Raw genomic sequence first — 21,298 nt, 5'->3', positions numbered from 1 at the left:
ACATGAATCGTTGTTTTTTTTTTTTTTGGGGGGGGGCTAGTGTAAATCTTAAGTTGAAATTTTCACTTGCCTAAAGGGAAAGTAAAATAAATGTTAGTGGGAAGCCTTGGCTTAGAGTACCAGAAAAGTCTTCATGTAGGTACCCTACAAATGAAAAAAAAAGTTTACAAAGCCTTTCTCTCCATCTCTCTGTCTGATTCTAATAATTTGCTCATTTCATGTTTGTTACTACATTTCAATACATTCCACGTATAGGCCTATGTTAATATTTCATTATCTGTATATCATTGAACTGATACATTTTTTAAAATTTCTAATTTGTTCTTTGTACACACAGAAGATTATGAAGTTGAATTTAGTCCCATTATTAAACTTATCCACACGAGTTATTTTAATGCGGCTTTGAAGAGCTTTTAAAATCTGAAGTTTTGGTGATCTGCATTTTACATATTTCATTAAAATCAAAGTCAGGAAATATAATTCATTGTTGTACATTTAAATTGTAGTGTGTAACTGACTGAATCATATTATGACCTACACAATGATTCAGCTCTACAGAACAGGTCATTACCCTTACTAGTGCCAAACATAACCTCAAATGATTTAGAGAACAATAGTAACTGACAAAAATATCTACAAATGAATGGTAAGATCATGCATGCTTACAGATATAACAATGGGAACTTGGCTTCAAATGAGTATCCACAAAAATATTATGACAAATAAAACTTCTCAATACACATGAGAAAGGTGATTGCCTCTTTAGTGCTGAAAGAATGACTGACACCATTAAAAAGACATTACTTTGGTACAAGTCCATTCTTAAGGCCTCCTTTTCAACTGACCATGAAAAAATACTGCATAAAATTGACATGATTTGGGACAAAACTCTTTCATATCATGTATTATGATAACCTACTATTTAATCATCATTTTCTTAAGTGTACACCCTTTTTACTCACTCGGCATCAAATTTACCAGGTACTTATTATTCTATCTTATAATTTCTTTAATTCAGTTCTGCTACGAAATGTAACCTGCAACTGGACAAAGAAAATATTCCCTAATATCAAGTTGTTCAGTTTGTAAATTGTATGTATGTGAAAGTAAAATCCTATGCAAAATGTAAAAGTTTTCAATTTAAAGTTTACATCACACATTCATTGACAGCTCTGTAATATATCCTTTTATATTTCATTCTGTATCCTATCTGATGACTAACCTAGTTTCTGAGAGAAAGACTTTGCCAAGTGACAGGTATTTGATTTGATTTCATCTAATTTTGACCCCAAACTTCTCAAATCTATCTTTGAAAGCAGTAAAGCATGATGCATACTGGTTTGTAATTCCTCACAATGAAACACAAAAAGCTTTGATTCCACTAATCATTTATAATTTGTACTGCTCAGTCTGCTCTACAGAAGGAATGAAAGTAGACAAGCATTACAAAACTATGAACAACTCCAACAAGTGGTTGGGATGAATTCATGAATTAAAGAGAGAAGACTCATGGTTGATTGGTTCATAAGACACAACAGAACATGACCACTTGTAATTAATGTTTTCATTTTTTGTCCATTATTAAAAAATAATTGTACACTAATCATTACACTCATAGCTTTCTCATTTACATGTAGATGAAAATTTATATCTACAGGAAACAAAGAAAATTACTTTACACTAAAGATGGATCACTTCCTTCACAATCCATCTGTTACAATGACAGTAAAAAGTTAAAATAATTGATTTACTCTACCTTCAAAATCATGGAAAATGTGAATGATGTGGCTGAGTTTTCATAATTAGCAGCCTTATCTCTTAAAAACTCTTCTTGTCACTTTTATATTCTAGGGCATCTCAAAATATGCTTTATTGTCCAAAACCTTTTCTAATACTATTTTTATCCCCACCCTTCCTCTCTCTTTTTCTCTCTCTCTCTTTCTGTCTCTTTCCCTCTGCCACATCCGCAGTGGTGATGAGTTTGCTGGTTAACAAAGCATGATGATTAATGAGCGCTGACAAGTATCTTCCGGAATCTCCCTAGCAACGACGGATGTAAGGCTAGCAACCGTCTCCTGGGATTCGCATGCATCACTAATTAATGTCAGTCTCTTGTTGCCAGGATTTTTTAGGCTTAAAAAAAAGCATAATAGCGCAATCTTTACAGTGCAAACGGCTTTTTTCGAAATTCCCTTTCATTCCATCTCCTTTTTATTCAGGGGTTTCCCCTTTTGGAGCATTCAAGCACAACTGTACAGGAAATCAAACTTCAATTGACAATTACATCATCTGTCCACTAATTTTCAACAAATTTTGACACCACCATCCTAAAGTTACTTGAGAGATACTTAGTTGATAAAACCTAAAATGTTGAGTTTGAACAGAAATAGTACACCAACTCTGATTTCAGTGTAAATACTAATTACTATATGATTCCTTCAATAGAGATACCGATACATCCCATTTTTTAAACACTGAAGACTAACATGAATTCATATTTTTGCAAAGTATATACGGTAGGCAAATCCTGAATAATTTGCACATTTATTATCAGAAATCAACTCAATCTCATTCTCAATTGAGATGCATTGTTCTGTTACATCATTTATATTAGGTTATCCAAAATAACATTCTATTTAAAATTTTCAATTCAAATCAAACCTGATATTCATTTTGAAAACATTTCAAATAATTACTGTAAGTTATTTCATTAGAATTAATGTGATATACATGTATTATGCAAATTAAGAACAAAGTGGATATCTTCTAATCAGTGTTTATTGGATAGTGGATAAATTACCAGTGGTGGAATAGCATTCTTTGTTATAAAATAGTATACCTAGTAAGAGGTGATTTTCAGGAGCCTATATTGAAGATTAATTCATCTTGTAATTAGATATCTGATGGTGTCATTTGGATAGAAATTTATATTAGATAGAGATCCCATTTTAAAAAGGAATATCATAATGTAAATGTAAGTCTGCAAGGTAAGACTATGAAACCTCACCTGTCTATTGTCCTTGACTGTACCATACCACATCCGATCACATGACCTACATGTTGCACATGAGCGCTCAAGCAAAGTGATGAAGCTGATTAATGTATTGCTGGGGTGTCACTGGGTCTCTTCCTGGCTGTTTTATTGTCAAGGTGATGAGGATTGCATCACTGGATAAAGTAGAACAAGTTCAAACGTTTTTCACCTGTTTGGAGGTTAAATGAAGTCACATTACATAGATTTAATAAAATCAGGTATCACAAAATATAACACAGAAACTGGAAAACTGCTAATTTGTTGTATCAATTCAGAACAATTAAATTTGAATCACTTAACCAGTTATCTCCTAAAGTTGTTTGGATAAGATTCTGATGCATAGGTGCACCAGATCAAAAGGAAAACAACTTGTACTATTTTGTTGGTATCAATAGCACTTAAAGCAATTAGATTCTAAATATCGTAATACAACACCAAGCAGCTCCAATTTGTGATCCTATGATATAGAAAACAATTTAATTTACTTTGTTATAAGTTATTTATTTTAATGATATCACCTATTTACTGTATCGCAGGTATTTTTTTCTCGCTTTCACAATATTTATGAGTCCATCATTACAAGTATTCCCTGTTCCCTCAATGGCTAATGCTATAGAAAGATGTCTGTCAAACTCATATACATATTTTAAAAAAACATAAAATAGAATTGAAAAAAATGAAATAAAATTTTGCAAAATCGTTTCCTACAAACTATTTTTAGCTCATCAAGCATGTAAGCATGTTAAAAGATTTCTCTGAATTGAAAAGCACACATACTTTTCGTTTACCTTCAGAACAAAACAAAATTTAAGATTTAAGATTAACTTTAGAGCTATATACTGCTGAACGCAAATGTCCAATGATATCACTTTTCATAATAAAGTAGAAATACATGTACAGTAAACATTGTATGATATTTCATCATTTACAAAAAAACTCACTTTGATCAAATCACCATCATTTACTGATTAAACTTCTTAAACCGGTAATGGCATAATACGTGACAGGAAAGGTCAGTTGATGATATACTGTCCTCAAGGCCAAGGTAACAGAGACACACTTCACATGGTTTCATCGGCCTCAACTGAGATGTCCTCCAGTCCCAACTATCCATATCTGTGTGAGGTATATTTTCCTATTCATCATCCTCTCTATCAGCTGAGCTCCACTGTCCTTCCTTGATGAATGGCAAATGAGAGAACAAAGAACAGATCAACACTTTACTTTATAAATGACAGCTAGCAATTGGCCATGTCTTCTTTGTTAATCCTGTTTGATCATCGGCCTGTAAAATTAGATGAATAAACTAAGGAAAGTGATGACAGGCAGGAGTTAAGAATATTCCTACAATCAAAGGGATTGGTACTATAATGGCTTCTTTATTAATCAGCTTTGCCTGGTCAAAATGCTATTCATAAAGTGGGAAAGTCAGTATTTTTTTATCAACTACTTTGCCATCTGAAATAGAAATGGATACATGCATTGTATGGTGAAGTTCAGTCATTAGATTAAAAGATTAGACATATATAAATGAAGATATAGAAATGTAAGCTTGCTGCATGCTAGTAAGTAGCATGTGACCAGCTGGTAGTCTGCTTATTATACATGTAGCTGATGGTCCACTTAATAAGCGATTTCAAGATAGTAAACAGTACATGCTCGCTAAAATATTGCTCAATTTTTTTCTCTTCATGCCTATAACAAGCTTATTAAGCTAGTCACTAGCTAGCCACAACCTAGTGACTAGCTAGTGACTAGCATGCAGCTAACTTGAAATCTGTGTGAGGGATAATCTGAGAAAGATGGCAGAAGAAATAAAAAGTAACAAAATAAATAAACTTCGGATAGTTTAACTGAGTGAAATCCAAATGATTTCTCTTATGAACCTTCCCATATAATTGAAAACAAGCACTTTGTTTTCCCCAACAAAGCAGCAGAAAATACGCTAATGATGAATGTTGTATGGGCCAGTGAAGGAAAGCCCTTTATTGTTGCGGTCTGGAGTCTGAGAATTCAATGTTACAATGGTAAAAATTTTGATAAGTTTTATCTCAAACTTCTGGCAGTCGTTTCATTTGTCGCTACATTTTCACAGGGGAAGCAGAATATTTTTTGAAGGAGGCGGGGTGCAGCACAAAAGGGGTACATCACTTTTTACAATTGAAGGGGAAGAAGCAATCTTCTTGTTTTCCTTAAAGTAGATCCCCCCCCCCCATCCAACATTCCACCACCTCTGCTCCGTCTCATCATTTCAAGCATTTTTTAAAACAAATGTTACAAACAGAATTCAAACACAACATTATACCTAACCATAAAATCACACTCACCACGCATTCACCAGTAGCCCATTGTCTGCCGCTCTGTTGGAAATGTTCATTTATCAATGATCCATCCAATAGGTAGAAATCAAGCATGTTTTCAAGCAACTTTTTCTCAACAATGCATAAATCACATTTTATGCACGAGGTCTCATGTGAAAAAATGAATATTAAACTTATGAACTTTGTTTTCCAAATACATAGCAGTAAAAGCCAGAAAAACTCACTCCAATTTGTAATTTGCTTGTGCAAATGGAAATTTGCTATCACCACTATCACTGGTTCTAACTCAGTCATGCATGCATTATGAACATGGAGATGGGCTTCACATAAAAAGAGGGGAAGAATATCTTTTTATTGATGTTCATCTCATGAAGAGAATTAAGAATTATGATGGCCAAAAATAACACTGAATTCTGGTTTCATTTTTTCTGGGACACACTCTATAGATAGATAGATAGATAAGATTAGATTAGATTAATAGATAGATAGATGTTCATTCATTAAATGTGACAACACAAGAACACCAAAAAAAAATTTTTTTTACTTTCAGAGTACTTTTTATGACAACATGGATAAAAAAAAAACAGGATTAGTATACTACACCCGAATAGAGAGGGAGCAGGTTACCTCTAAATAATTCAGAATAAAACATCCATGAGATGAGAAGTTAGGTAACATGAATAGATGAGAGTAATAATACTACAGAATGGGAGAGGGAGAGAGAGAGAAAGAAGAGAGTCTAAAAATGAAAGGGAAATACAGGGGTAGTGGAATGGTTTTGAAGTACTGAAAGAAAGAAACATGGTAATTTTTACGTTTTTGTACATGGTTTTGGAAAAAAGAAAAAGATGAATGCACAATGAGAAGATACACAATGAAATTCAAAACATTCCCCATAATAATGAATTTGAATTGTACATTTACATGTAAGCCTACTTTTATCTTTGTACAATAAATATCAGTTCAGTATGATACTGAAATACACAGAGAAAGAAAGAAAGAAGGAAGGAAGGAATAATAAGTGGGACATAACACTTTGGTTTTGATTTTGGCTGATATCAAATGTTCAGCCAGACAAAATATGCAAAAGAAGAGATAATTGTAGATGCAAACAGTGTACTCAAATGATCAGATGGAGATCTCAGTGCAATAAATATACAGATGATGGCAAAGTGGTGCTTTAAAAAGCACAGCTCTCTCTTACACCGCCTCAAGCCCGGACATGACAACTTTCATCCGGCGCTCCTCATTATGCGCAGATTACCAATTCATCCGGTTTCGAGGAAAAAGCGATGGAAGGCAATCAGAACAGACTATCCAAAGGGATCCGTCAAGCGCTAGGTACTTGTGGGTCTGAAGTGCATGACTGCCTTTCTATAAACACAATAATTTTTTATTGGGGATTTTATTTCTTTTCCTATGGCTACCAGAGCAGCTGATCAGAACTTATCACTGACATTTAATGTGGAAAAAGATATGAAACATGAATCACAAAGTAATGAATTCAAATTCAAATATTTTCAAAAGTTTGACATAAAAAAATATACTATCAAAATAATTTACATCAATCTACTAGAACACAACACATTTTGATGACCCTGTCAGAAAGCAGGTATTACATAAAAGGCAACCGTCTATAAAGGTTTTGATTAATTAAGAGGAAATAAAAATGTGACACAATTTATCATGAATTTTCAAAATTATCTAAAAAATCAATTCACACATTAATTTTCTAACATTCTGGAGAACAAAAAAAATGAAAATAACCCCTGATATTTCTATGTTCATATCTACTGAAGCTAGCAATATAACTGCTGTCCTCTAGCATTCACCACTGAGAAATCAACACTAATACAAAATATTCATTACTTAATCTACATTATTACAGACAATTTAATAATCCACAATGTGAGGAATTAATGTGATTTTTATATTCCATACTATGTATGTACTTTGACAAAAAAGTTGTCAGGTTGAAAGATAAAGATTTTGAAATAAATTGAAATAACCTTAAGTATCACTTTGGCATTATTAAACCACAATATCTCCCAAACCATAACGACCTTAAATACTATATTATATAGCTTGTTACAATTGTTCACATGTGATGAAATACTGAACCACAATAAATGAAAACCTATTATGTTGAAATATCAACTAAGTTATAGGAATTTTCAAGGAGGAAGGGTAGAATAATAAATGAATCTAACATTTGTTTCTGATTTGCATGGACACAACTATATGCATCTTGATTCATGAATCAACATCGTGAACTATTAAAGCCTAATGAAAGAAAATGAGAAATGAAAGTTCAATCCTAATAGAAATATGAGCTTGGAAATAATAAAACATTATTCCACTTTTGTCCTCTAATTTCTCTACGTGTTTCAATTTTAATAATACATCATCACACTTCAATCTTGTTATCTCCTATTACATCCGTAGTCATTTGCATTCATGTTCCAGAATCTTCACAAAGAGATGCTTAACCAGTCATCTATATTTGAGAAGAGAGGAGAAACAAGATAACACTAATTGGCCTGGCTTGTGATGGTTTACCATAGGGCCCCACTCGGTAGCAACGATCTCATTATTTCTGGACAAATCATTTCCCGGAGAGCTTAGAGGCACCGGGTAATTCTTTCCCCAATCCTTATCCAATTTATGTATGGCTTCAAACAGTCTACGATATTGCTAAATATATTCTCTTTCATCAAGCTGGGAGAGGATATTAGAATCAATACAAACTACAACTATGAATAAAGTGAAATTGTGATTTATATTCATATATATTAAAGAAGCATCATTGTACTAGAAAGGGTTTTATTGCTCAATCATTTATACTTTGACACTGCATTATGCAATACTTTCAATATATATTAAACAAAATACAAAAGATTGATAAATTTTTTATTTACATTTTTCAGATCCATACAGACACAACATATATTTCTCTTATACAAACTGTTATAAAAAGATACAATCAATATCAGTCTCTCTCTCTCTCTTTCACTCTCTCCATCTCTTCATTCAGACATATCTAGTATAAATATTGGTCACATGTGTTTTTTTTCTTCTTTTTTTTCTTCTATTTTTCAGCGAATTAATCCAAAACAACTGATGATTCATTTTGATCAAATTTCTAATAGGAATCTGCAGTGGAAAGTTTGTTCTAATTTCCAAATCTGCTTTCTAGGGCTATTATGACACCACAGGCAGCATATCTAGTAATTACTTGTCTACTAGAGTGTATCAAAATCCTTGCCTTTTTTCTTTGAAAAAAAAAAGTTTATTAGATGGCATCTCAGTTTTTACATGCTATGGGGAAAATGATGCACTGATAATGCAGTGCTGCACACAAAATGCAATGCTGCACCCAAAAATGCAATCTGAAAAGTTTAGAGGAATTAAAGCATGAATATGTGACTTACATACACACTCACTATAGGCTTCTTAGAATAAACATCTTTAATTCGAAAAGAGTACTCTCATTGTGAGGGTCTTCAAGACCAACTGAAATTATCTAGCCATCCATTCTACATCATAACAGGAATCATAAGAATACAAAATCTATTAAGCTACCGGTACTGAAATGGGTAGTTCCAACTTCCAAGGTAACCGAGTGACATTCAGAAACAAATTTTTGCATTCAAACAAAGATATCATAAATATTTGAATAGCTATTTGCAAAGAAATGGTACCTGACAGTAGTTGCTAAAACCTACTTTTAAAAATAATAACATTTGTTATTTTGATCCCCTGAATTAATGAGATATGAATATTCATAAACATGGTTACCGAATGACGCAAAATGAACATGCATACTTGAGGAGAAAACATCAGAAATATTGACACACAGGCAACGTAAAATGAACTTATATTCTAAAATTTTCGTTTGATATGATGTAAAATGATGACCTTCAGATTATCCAAAAGAAAATTTTACAAAACAAGTAATAGCTATCTCTTAATTGAAAGTAAAAAACGATATATGTAGTCCCATGTATAGAATTTCTTATATGGTTTGGATTCTCCTATTAGGAGTTGTGTAAGAAAAAATGTTGTGGCTAATTATGTTCCCCTTTTGTATTTATGAAATTTCATATGAGTTTTGATGGAAAAATTTGATCCAGATCTGAAATAGAGCCAATATAAATTTTTAGAAAATTTCCACTTTTGCTTGGAATTGCCCAAATGTTGCAGAGAATGAACTTCAAATTAATCAATTTTCAGAAAACCTCATATACACAAAATTGTTAAAGGGGAAGTTCACCCTGAAGAAAAGTTTGTTGTGAAAATAGCAGAAAAAAATAAGAAAACATATTGGTGAAGATTTGAGGAAAATCCATTTAATTTCAGATTTTTGATTTGTGACATCATAAACAAGTAGCTGACTCTATGTTATATAATATAAAATGCATAAATTTAGATTTTTTTTTTAGTTCATGACTTTTTTTCTTTATAGGAATGGGTGTGAAAAATTTGTCTATTGATATAATGAATGTAAATAAAAAACCTTCTTCAGTTTTCTGAGAAAATTAAACTTAATTGACTTTTTATCATACCATATGTAGGAAAGCTGCTCGTATATATGATGAAACAAATAAAATAATCAAAATTTTAATAACTCTTGTAATTCTTATATGGATTTTCCTCAAACCTTCGGCAAAATCTTTTATTATTTTTATGCTATTTTAATTTTTTTTGGGGGGGGCCTGGGTAAACTTCCCCTTTAACATATACTGTTAACTGACATAAAATGACTGCACACCTGAAACACTGAAGTCTCAAGCAAGGAACCTCTGTATTTATGCATACAATACATCACATAAACAGATAGCATCAATAAAGAATGTTTTTGAGGAATCCTGATGAATATGATTTTTATGCCAATGTTAATTAATTTTACTTAATCATGACAATAAATTTGAATATCTGATGGAAAAAAAGATTCCTTACATATGCATTTGACGGTCATTTGCAACAAGGTGAAATAAACTGATTACATATTTCCCATAATGAGAAAAGAAATTGTGCTCATATAACATGAACAATGCCCTCTCTCGTTTAAAACATTATAGTTTCCTCACGCTCACTACCTGGCAGTCTACTTTTGGATAAAACAATCAAAATGCAGTACATGCATTACTGTATATCATGATTTTCTATACAGTCATGTATAAAGTGAATTCTAATTGACACATGTATCTTTTTCTGATATTACTACTACTAAACATTTTTTTTCTCCTCTAATGTAAATTGTAATTGGTGAGTGGAGCTAATGGAGTTCAGCAGACAACCTACTTTAAGAGACCGAAGATTTAGGAATAGCTACACCAAGCAAGACCTAACATATCAACCTTTTCTCTGTTTTAAAAAAAAATTGTTCTCTGCTTTTCTTTCAAATATAATAAGCACATTAATATGCACAGTTGCGCAATACCAGCTATTGTATCAAGGATATTCCCAATGCTTCCTAATCCCATCTTTGAAAGGGCTCTCGTACTCTGAGAGAATGAAGAAGCTTAATTTGCCTCCGCTTATTTATAGAAAAGCTAGGGGTGACATGATAGAGATCTTGAAGATTCTCCACAATTATGACCCTGATATTGACCCATGTCTTCACAGACTGCAACTAAATTCTCACACAAGTACAAGGGGTCATGCGCACAAGCTTTTCAAGGTTAGAGATAATAAGAACACACATATAAAATAAGATCTTTCTTACATTTAGAATCTGTAATTTATGGAATAGTCTTGCAGTAGAGTCTAGCTTGCAGTAGAGTCTAATGATGTACATGTAGTACGAATTTATAAGAGGATTGATTTTGGTTTGAGGATTTTTTGGCAGAATTTGAAATTGATTATAAGGTCCCCTCCCCGGACTGCGCCAATTCTTCAGATGTCCGATCATCAGGAGCTGGACAAAGAGGAACAGAAGATCCTGCATCCAGGACTGAACCTTCTGTAACCTTAAAGTACTTTACGACTCCCACGCGCCACTTGGAGTAACTCCAGCAACTCAATATTAGTGGGAACAGAGACAAAAATGCCGGTTTGGGACGATCATAACAGTCTCTCATCTCTGAAAGAAATGACAAAATTTAAGATAGTTTGCCATGATACCACCCACAGGAGTAGACAGGAATAACCGGTACTCAGAGCATTGTACAACGCCTACTTAGCGAGTTGTACGCGATCAAATGGGAGGCTGAATGTCATACAATCGTACCGTTGCACACAAGACGTACCATCCAAAATGTACCACTGCACGGCTTTAGGAGGTGACGTCACAATGCGATTTCATTGAATAAGGTGACAATGCGCGTATAGCTCGCTGGCTAAATGCGCAATGCTGTCCAAGATCATGTGCGATTGTGGGCCCGGCTTGTGGGATTTTGCTTTTCGCTTTCAATATTTTTGCTCCCTTTTTATAGATTACTGGAGGGAAAAACTCTTGTTTTTTCATATTTTCGCTAGATTCCGAGGCGTTGTACAACACAAATAGCGAATATTCTTATTCGTGCAATGGTGCGAGATTTCGCATTCGGTGAAAGAAAGAAACGCTCTATTCAACTCGGCTAACGCCTCGTTGAATAGAGCATCTTTCTTTCACCTCATGCGAAATCTCGCACCATCGCACTCATGCCTATTCGCTATTTGTATACTGTCATTTCTAAGGATTTATTCAACAATTTCTGACATCTATTTTTACTGTCATCCCCATTTGGAGATCTACAAAGACTGTAGATTTTGGTCTAACCCAGGAGTACCCCATTCCATGCAGTTTATAAGGTAAGGTCCCTAAACAATCCATGTAGTCCCCCTTGTTTGTGCTCATGCACGATTCTAGTGAAAGAAGATACGTGACAACCACAAAAGTATGCAATACGGTACATAGAACGATATTCATTAAAAATTCCAACTAAACAATGGTGGAAAAATAAGAAGTTTCGGGCATTTAATATGACGGCCTCAAAATGCAGCCTTTCTCATCAAAATCCACAAATCCTATGTAAAAATGGGTGCTCTAACATGGCGATGGGTAGACAGGAATAACCATCATTTCTTGGATTTAGTTCACAATTTCTGACATTTTACTATGTATTGTTGCGAGAAACCAACGCAGTTAAGCGGCAAAACCAAATATCATAGGGTGACCATAATTTGTCATGAAATTTCAAGAATTATCGTTAAGTTGATTTTCAATCAAAAATTAATCAAAACTTAATCAAAATCATAAACACCAGACAGAAGGCAAGATCCCAAAGTCAAATTCGCTTGACGGAATTATAAATTAGGTCAAGAGTTTGGCTGGTATCACGATCTTGAATTTCCATGGCGACCGACTACTGCGCTCTCGGCTGAAAATGTCATACAAGGCAAAAGCAATTTTGTGTCTCGCCCACTTATGAAAATAACCGAAATATCGTGATTTGCAAGGGCACGCAAGAGAATTATATCGAAACTTCATTGTGAAATGACTGGGATGGAATAACACTAGTCATAAGAGCCTTGCACGTAAACTTTAATAACGTTGACCTCAAAATGACCTTTGACCTTACCATATAATCTCCGACTGCAGCATAACATGCAGGTCCCCCAAGTCCATCTACCATCCAAGTTTGGTTGAAAAGCGACTTACAGTTGTGGAGTTAGGTGTCATAAGAGAGTCTTGCATGTAAACTTTAACATTGACCTAAAAATGACCTTTGACCTTACCATGTGACCTCCGACTGCAGCATTACATGCAGGTTCCCCAAGTCCATCTACCATCCAAGTTTGATTGAAAAGCGACTTACGGTTGTGGAGATATGTGTCATTACAGGTTTATACGGACGGACGACAGACGACGGACGACATTTGGATCCCTAAGTCTCGCCTTCACCTCTGGTGGGCGAGACAAAAAAAGTGTGACCATAATTTGCGCACGATAGATTGGCAAAGCTTTAGTCGACATCAAGCAGACAAAGGTAAGATAATTATATATGTATATTGATCATTGATATTTGAATGCTTTATATACATACACATCCAGTATTAAGTGCAATCTTGTAGTGCAATCATGTAGTGCAATTACAGTGAAGTATAACAGGATAGACACGATAGAAGAGTTCCAAATTTGTCTCTTACATTTTTAACGATTTCCTTTTTTTAATAGCATGTTGTACTTGTAATATGTAATATTTGATATTGTTGGCATTGCATCTATCTTTGCTTTCTCCTTCTCTCTCCAATATCTTTTTTTCTTGTTTCCTCCATTTTTTCTGTTTCTCTATTCTCCCTATCCCTTTTCTCTTTTAAGCCAAGTCTGCCCCGACTGTAGGTTGATTTGAATGAATAGAGGTGGATCTGCTAGAATGTAAAATGTTGAGTACTATGCCTATTATATCTCGGTTATCTATTCGTTCGGGTCGACTTTTTGCTGGGGCGGACTTGTTCTTTTGTTAAAACTTTGATGCATGTCCAACAATCTGTTATATGTTTCAGTGCTCCATTCGACCCTGTTAAACGCCTTTTTGTTCAATTACACCGATTTATCGTTCTCTTTATAATCCAATAATACACAACGCTACTCAATGATTTTGCCAATTGTTACGCATTTCTTTTTCCCTGTTGTTCTTACTGTTTCCGTTTCACACGTGTTAAATACTTTATTGATTTTTTACCAACTTAATTCCATTTCGCCACTCATTTATGTTTCCTGCTACTTTTGCAAGGTTGAATGGAGGTCACTATGTATTCTTTATTGACTGGCTGTTTTATTTATTTATTTACTTATTTATTTTTATCTTTTTATCTATATATGATATCTACCTTGTTTGTATATTTGCGTTTTTTTGTCAATTTATATGTCATATTTTTTACCTTGTACTAGCATTTGTAATTCAGCCTTTGGCTCCAATGAATGTTTTGAGTACCAATAAAGACCATTATTATTATATATCAGATGTCTTATTTAAAGACCTCTGCTTGCAAACTAGCGATTTCTTGATGCTTGTCGAGAAGATAAATTTTCTTGGTGCGGATGTGAAAGGGAACAAAATTTGTTGATGTTTTGCCAATATTTTCACAAATTGAGAACTTAGGCCTATCTTAAAGAAAATTACCATAGGCCTCTGTAATTTTGGATGGAGCACCATTTTTTGTTCAATCTGAAGACCAGACTGAAATTGACTAGCCAAGGTGCAAAGTTTTTTCCAAGAAAATCATATTACTATTAGTATTAGTCAAGGTCTAATTAGACTCTGATGGATCCAACGCCTATATAACAGCGTTATCGTCGTTTAAGTCACCACTACATTCACTGCCATTTATTTCGTCAGTGGCGGCGACTTCTTTCCACTCCCATTGACTTTGTAAACAACGAGCGTACACACACAGGAAGAGAGGTGACAAATTTCACGATTTTTACCCGGGGGGGGGGGCCACTTCCATTGACGAGTGGATACCATGCGCGACCATGGGGTCTCGAAAAGCACCCTAAACATGTATTTTCCATTTTCTGAAAATGCACGTATTGGCGTGTGAAACCCTATTCTTAATAAGTATTGGAAACAAAAACTATTGGCAAGTATTCCCTGAATTGAACCCCTAAACAAGTACAGTGATATTTCAATTCACGGACGGACGTCGGCTGTTACCTTTTGGGTTTAGTTCAGCGCCCCACCTCCCACATCTCGTCCTCGTGCTAACACAGTGTTGACTTTTGGGCAGGGCAAACACCCTCCCAAATTTGACCCTAGGCTAAACCGTAGCTTTCCTAGCGAAAATCAAAATAGATACCCTTTTTTTCATTATTTTAGCATTTTGACACCCTTGTCACGTTATGTACGCAACATGCCCTATCTTGAAAAAGACCACTCACACATTGTACGAGGTTAGTATGTACTAAAAAAGAAAAAGACATCCTTTTTACGTGTTTTTTGGTCGCGCATGGTATCCACTCGTCAATGTTAGTTCCCCCCCCCCAGGGATTTTTATCATGATTAGGCAATTTAGGGCTTAATAGTTATGTTAATAACTTTAATTTTTTTCACTTTTTTTTAATGAGATTTTTGGCACACAACTTCTACTCTTAAGAATATTATAAACTTCATCAACTGACATTTTTGTGTAAAATAGAAAGAAATTCAAGTTAATTCTTAAAGTTAAATAATTAGGTGTGCAGACATGTCATGGGGCCCCCTAGACCAAAAGCTTCGGTCTCTGTTATGTTGGTTGTTCAGCTGAACTCCGTTGGCTTCACTCACCAAATACAGAGACCGAAGTTCTAGCGCGATCTGTACAGGGGACTCAATGGCCATATGTTTATGTACTTAAGATCGGATAAAACGGGGAAGTGAATTTGCGCGACAGCCGAGGCAAGTCACTGTTTTTGTTCCTTTTAACTTGACTTTTCTCAGATTTTTGGCAATTAATGCCAAGAGGGAATATTAATTTGCATTTTGGTCGCGTTAATTTTCAAAATTTTTATTCATTAAAAACAAAAATTGAAGAGCCCCGACGGGGGGATTTTGCATTGCAAGTCCCCTAATGGTGGCTGCACGATAGCGAGCCGTCTGTGTACGAGGAGAAATTAAAAAAAAAAATGTTAAAAAACTCCCCGAAACAGACGGCTGCCAGCTGTCTAGGGGCCCCCCAGTTCCACTTGTTCACTGCTACCACCCTGCCTGTGGTGAATCTACAGGTAGGACTATGGTATGCCAATGTTGTACAGAGCACACACTTCAAAAAATTATTAAAATATCACTTTTGAGACCAAAATTACTAATTTTCATACAGTTGCGATTTATTTTTCATTAGTAACTTGGGAATAATTTTTGTATTCACCAGAGCGCTCAAAAACTTGAATTTTGGGCATATTTTTGTGTATGCCCTCTATTGGTGGAAAGTAATATGGCAAGAAAATTTTCATTTTTTTTTTATCTCTATTTTTAATTAAGAAAAAAATGATTTACAGAATCAAATTGAAATAAAAGCCAAGTAGTATACCCAGTTGTTGTGTATCCGGACGGGTTGTGTGTCCGGACGATCAATTTTAGAATGTCATTTGGAAAAATTTACAAGCGAAGTTTCATCATTTTTTAGTACAAAATGTTAGGAAATATTATAAAGAACAAAATCGATAATGATTACAAGTAATATATTCATATTTTTAGTGTTATCCACAGACCAAAAAGAAGGCTTCAAAAAGATAAAGTGTCCGGACACCTGGGCCCGTATTCCATAAACAAGATAAGATTTTTGCTTAAGTCTTAGCAATTTGTCTTAGCATTTTGCTTGTCTAAGAAATCTTCCCTAACGATATTCTATAAACTTTAAGACATTTGTCTCAAGTCAGGCGATATGGCTAAGCCATAGTCTCAAATTCTATGACCTTCAGTGACCTTCTTAATGATAAATTGCTGCAGAGGTCACTGCAACAAACTTGCAAAAATGTGACTAAAGTTGTTTTTTCTTAAAAATTTGGATTTTATTGGAACTAATTACAACTATTGTAGTAAGAGAAGAGCATTCATCACACATATATGGTAAGAATTTTTAATTCTACTTATCTATATTTTTGTTAATTACCAAAACATTTCAATCCCAAACCGAGTGACTTGCACAGTTTTTTTTCTGTATCAGTCCCATATATTACTTTTCATGTATTGTTTGTCAAAATATAAATTGAATATATTCTTCTCGACATCTTTACTCTAACTTCAGTCTAAGTATACCTAGGCCCCCTATGGGAAAACTTTTGAGACTAGTCTTGGGTCTAACATTAGGCCTCGATCTAGTCTAGGCCCAATTAGATCTATAATATCCGTCTGTTTGGAGGATAATTAAACAGTGTTTTTTACTTTTTTTTACTAGGCCTATGGCCTAGGCCTAGTTTCATGAAGGCTGCAAAACGTAACTTTGACGGGTTGTTAGTCTAGACTCTAGTGGCAATGCATGCCAGTCATAGTGGAGCAACCGAGACTGAAGCTATATAGGCCCTAATAGTATATTAATACATCATATAGACCTATATTAGTATTGGCCTAGGCCTAGAACAACATTCAGGACTTAGCCTGGCTTAGCCTTACTTAGGACAGGGATAGATTTAGGGCCTACATGTACTAGAATAGATCTGACTTAGTCTAGAGTTAGGCGGTTAGGCCTAGCCCGAGACCAAAGCAAAAGCTTCTGTCTCCGACTGTATTTTGGTTTTTCAGCTAAACTACGAGTACGACACTCAACAGTCTAACAACATTTCGTTGGCCTAGACCCTAATCTCACCAATGATATGACAGTAAATGTCAGAAACTTTTAAATAAATTCCCAGAAACGAAGGTTATTCCTGTCTACAGTGCTACTGCTAGGCCTATCGCTATGCATTGCTTGCCAACTACGCCTAAACTTAGATCTAGGCCTAGTCCTGACCTAGACATCTATGTAGATTCTAAGTAGATCTAGGCCTAGGTCTACTTCTGTTTTAGGTCCATATGTTTGTTTGGAGGAGTTCTTAATTTATACATTTGGGGAGTTTGTTTAGATCTAGGTTTCTAGAAAACAGGCCTAAAAAGTAAAGCCTAGACAGTAGACCAACAGCTCAGTCTAGACTGGGGCCTAGATTTATATACAAATTTACTTCAGGTCTAGGTGGCCTAGGCTATTATGGCTATACTTTCTTCTATTCATTCTGGATTCTATTTTTAGCCTAGCCGGTAGCCCTAACGTTAGGACTGGCTGATCTAGTCAGACTAGTCTACTGTTTGATCTAGAATCTCTAACGTAGGCCTAGATCTAGACGAAAAATAAGACTAAAAGCTAGACCCTATCTAGATCTAGTAGAAGTAGAACTATAACAATCTAGGTGTTAATAGTTTTAGGTCGTGATCTAAATTAGAGACTTGTAGACTTTATCAAAATATAGATTCTAGGCCTAGTTCTAAAAAATAGTAAATGTAGGCTAGTCTATATCTATTTATCTAACAGTAGGCCTGAAAAAGGAAGCAGGCTAGGGATCTAGCATTAAGTTGAATCCAGCCAAATGTGAATTTCTTCTTTTTGGCTCCAAAGTACCGGTACATCTTAGTAAAATCCACATCGACTCAATCTCATTTTCTGGCCTCACTGTAAATCTGTCAAGTTCTTGTCGTAATCTCGGTATAGTTTTTGATTCTCACATGTCTAATCACATTTCTTTTATTTGTATATCAGTTCGCTACCAATTGCGAAATATTGGTTTTATTAGGAAATACTTGTCTCGACCGGCCACAGAAAAATTTGTTCACGCAACAAATTTTCCAATATAGACTATAACTATGTCTTGCAGATCTATACCTCAAAATCAATGTGTGAGCCAACTTTTATAAGAATTGGTTGAGAACTAAAAAGGGTTTCAAACCACAAGATTTTCACCTAATTTCATTATACTGTATAATATGTTGTTACCTTTGGCAACACGATTTCTGATACAGACAAAAAATATTCTTGCACACTTTCAACTCAAGACTGATGTGTGTGCCAAATTTCATGAGCATTGGTTGAAAAAGATGAAGGAGTTCGTACAAGATTTTCGTTAAATAATATTTCGTTACCATGGCAACATGATTTTTTATACAGGCAAAAATATTTCTTAGACATCTTCAACTCAAGACTAATGTGTATGTCAAGTTTTTAGGAGAATATTCCAGTTGAAAACTGATAAAGTAATTCAATCACAAGATTTTCATTTATTTTTGGAATTTTTTTGTTACCATGGCAACACAATTTTTTATATAGGCATAAAATATGTTTTGCACATCTTCACATCAAGACTAATGTTTGTGCCGCATTTAATGAAAATTGGTTAAAAACTGAGGAAGTAGTTGGAACAGCAAGATTTATACATAATTTTTGCCAATATATACCGTTACCATGGCAACATAAATTCCGACACATGCATAAATGTGTCTTGAACATCTTTTCCTCAAATCCAATGTGTGAGCCAACTTTCATGAGAATTGGTAGAAAATTAATGAAGTATTTTAAACGGTAAAATTTTGGCCATAATATATTGTTACCATGGCAACACAATTTCTGAAAAAGAAAAACATTTTCCACCTCCTTACCTTAAGACCAATGTGTGTTCAAAATTTCATGAAAATCGGTTTTAAAAATGAGGCAGGAGCTCGAAATGCAATATAGGTATAAATTCTAAAAATTTTGTTGGCTGAATTACCTTGAAACTAATACAATTAAGACAACTCACAGCTGTCTTAAAGTTAGGGCTAAATTCTTAGCCATGTTGTATTTATGAAATACAGACTCTGCAGTTTTAAGAAAAGTTACTTAGCCATTCACCCTATGTCTGTCTTAGTTGCGCAAAACCTCTTAGCCAAATTCTAAGACAAAATTCTTAGCCAATTCTTTATGGAATACGCGTTTTGGCTAAGAGTTTTGTCTTAGACAGAAAAATAAGACAAAATGCTTAGATTTTTGACTTAAGCATGCTTATCTCGTTTATGGAATACGGGCCCTGACCCCCCATCCTATGAATAATAGGTGTAATGAAAACTGTCAGTGTAAAAAAATCAAGCATTTGCCCCAAAGAAAAAGAGAAAATAAGCCAAACATTGCCACCCTTATTTTGCCACACATGGAGATATAACTGAGAACAAGGTTATATTATAACCTTGTTCATTGAATAAGTGCCCAGTTCATAATATCTAGCCATTGATGACGTATAGTGATTGTATTACCGACCGGCCTTGTATTACCGAACGCGCGCATCATATGCGTCAGAAAATAATCAAATACGCTCAAACCTTTGCAACTTCCTAAAGGGAACTTAAATAGAAAAATGATGAAAAGTTATCAAAAACACAATTTCGAAGTCTTTATATCCTCAAAACAATAAAATATGGTCAAAATAGCTCATGAGTGACTTTGTTGTTTGCCCAACTTTTCCCATAGAAAACACACGTTCGGTAATACGATACCTTTTCAAGTGACCAAAATATTTCACTTGCGAAGAGGGGTCCGATTGGAAGCTGATGTCGTAAAAATGAAAAACAATTTCGGCAAAATTTCTGCATATTTATATTTTGTAGGTATTTGTGTATTTATGGTGAAAGTTTGGTGAATTTTATTGGAATAATGTGTTTAATATGATCAAATTAATGAAAAGTGTTCGGTAATACGATCCACTACCATACATTAGGCATTACCATTAAAATACACGTGCAATTTTTACATACACTAGTCCATAATAGATTATCACAGTTTTGTGATACCATTATTGTAATTGCACAAGAGCTACATACCCAAATCAAGTGCACTCACATCCACGAGAAATGGCTGGTGACAAATATCACGATAAGATCGTAATTATAACATGAATAAATAAACAACCTATAATAAATTAGACAAGACCATGAAGACAAAAGAACGAACTAAACATATAGGGTATCATACCGTGATTACTTATCAGAACTAAGATCATAATGTGGTTCGCCTTGCACTTGACTAAGTAACTTGCCTCTCTGTAGGACTAGTCAGTTCCCAGTTTTAGCAGACGTTTATTTTACTAGATAGAGAATAGGTTCGTGATTCTTTAGGCTAACTATAGGTTCATGTGCTTGTTGTTTGTTTTTTTCTACGGGACTTCAAGTTTCAAGTTTCAAATTTATTAACGATCCTTCAAATAAAACCCCGAAGGGGTGTACAAGGATACAACAAATGAAATAACATAACCTCTCAGGCAGCCCACTCATACCTTCCACACTGGAGCAAGAGGTCGATGTGGAATCAAGCAATGATAATCATAGTGGAGAGGTCATGTGTGGGTGGGCTCAGGGGTCATTCACAGCAGCATGACAAGTGAAGTATAAACGATAATAAACATGGCAAGATACATAAAGAGTGATAACTATAAAACTGAGTGCTGTTCCATCAAACTAGACAGCTTTTTTTTTTTTTTTTTTTT

At 34.5% G+C, this 21,298-nt stretch overlaps 1 long non-coding RNA gene across 2 annotated transcripts; it reads right to left on the bottom strand.

Moving 5' to 3' along the window:
• Window positions 1-51: 51 nt before the first annotated feature.
• On the bottom strand, window positions 52-20,897 carry LOC121410386. Of its 2 annotated transcripts, XR_005969328.1 has the most exons (4): window positions 20,788-20,897; window positions 3,976-4,211; window positions 3,008-3,203; window positions 52-2,133 (listed from the first exon to the last, which is right to left on the bottom strand). It is a non-coding gene; the product is annotated as an uncharacterized LOC121410386 (long non-coding RNA). The 2 variants fall into 2 exon arrangements; XR_005969327.1 differs by lacking the exon at window positions 52-2,133 and having other exon boundaries at window positions 2,478-3,203.
• Between the last annotated feature and the right edge of the window lie 401 nt (window positions 20,898-21,298).

The sequence above is a fragment of the Lytechinus variegatus genome, chromosome 3 (genome assembly GCF_018143015.1).
Source record: "Lytechinus variegatus isolate NC3 chromosome 3, Lvar_3.0, whole genome shotgun sequence".
NCBI lineage: Eukaryota > Metazoa > Echinodermata > Echinoidea > Temnopleuroida > Toxopneustidae > Lytechinus > Lytechinus variegatus.
The sequence above is the reverse complement of the archived record's forward strand: the minus strand, read 5'-3'. Positions and strand labels throughout refer to the sequence as shown.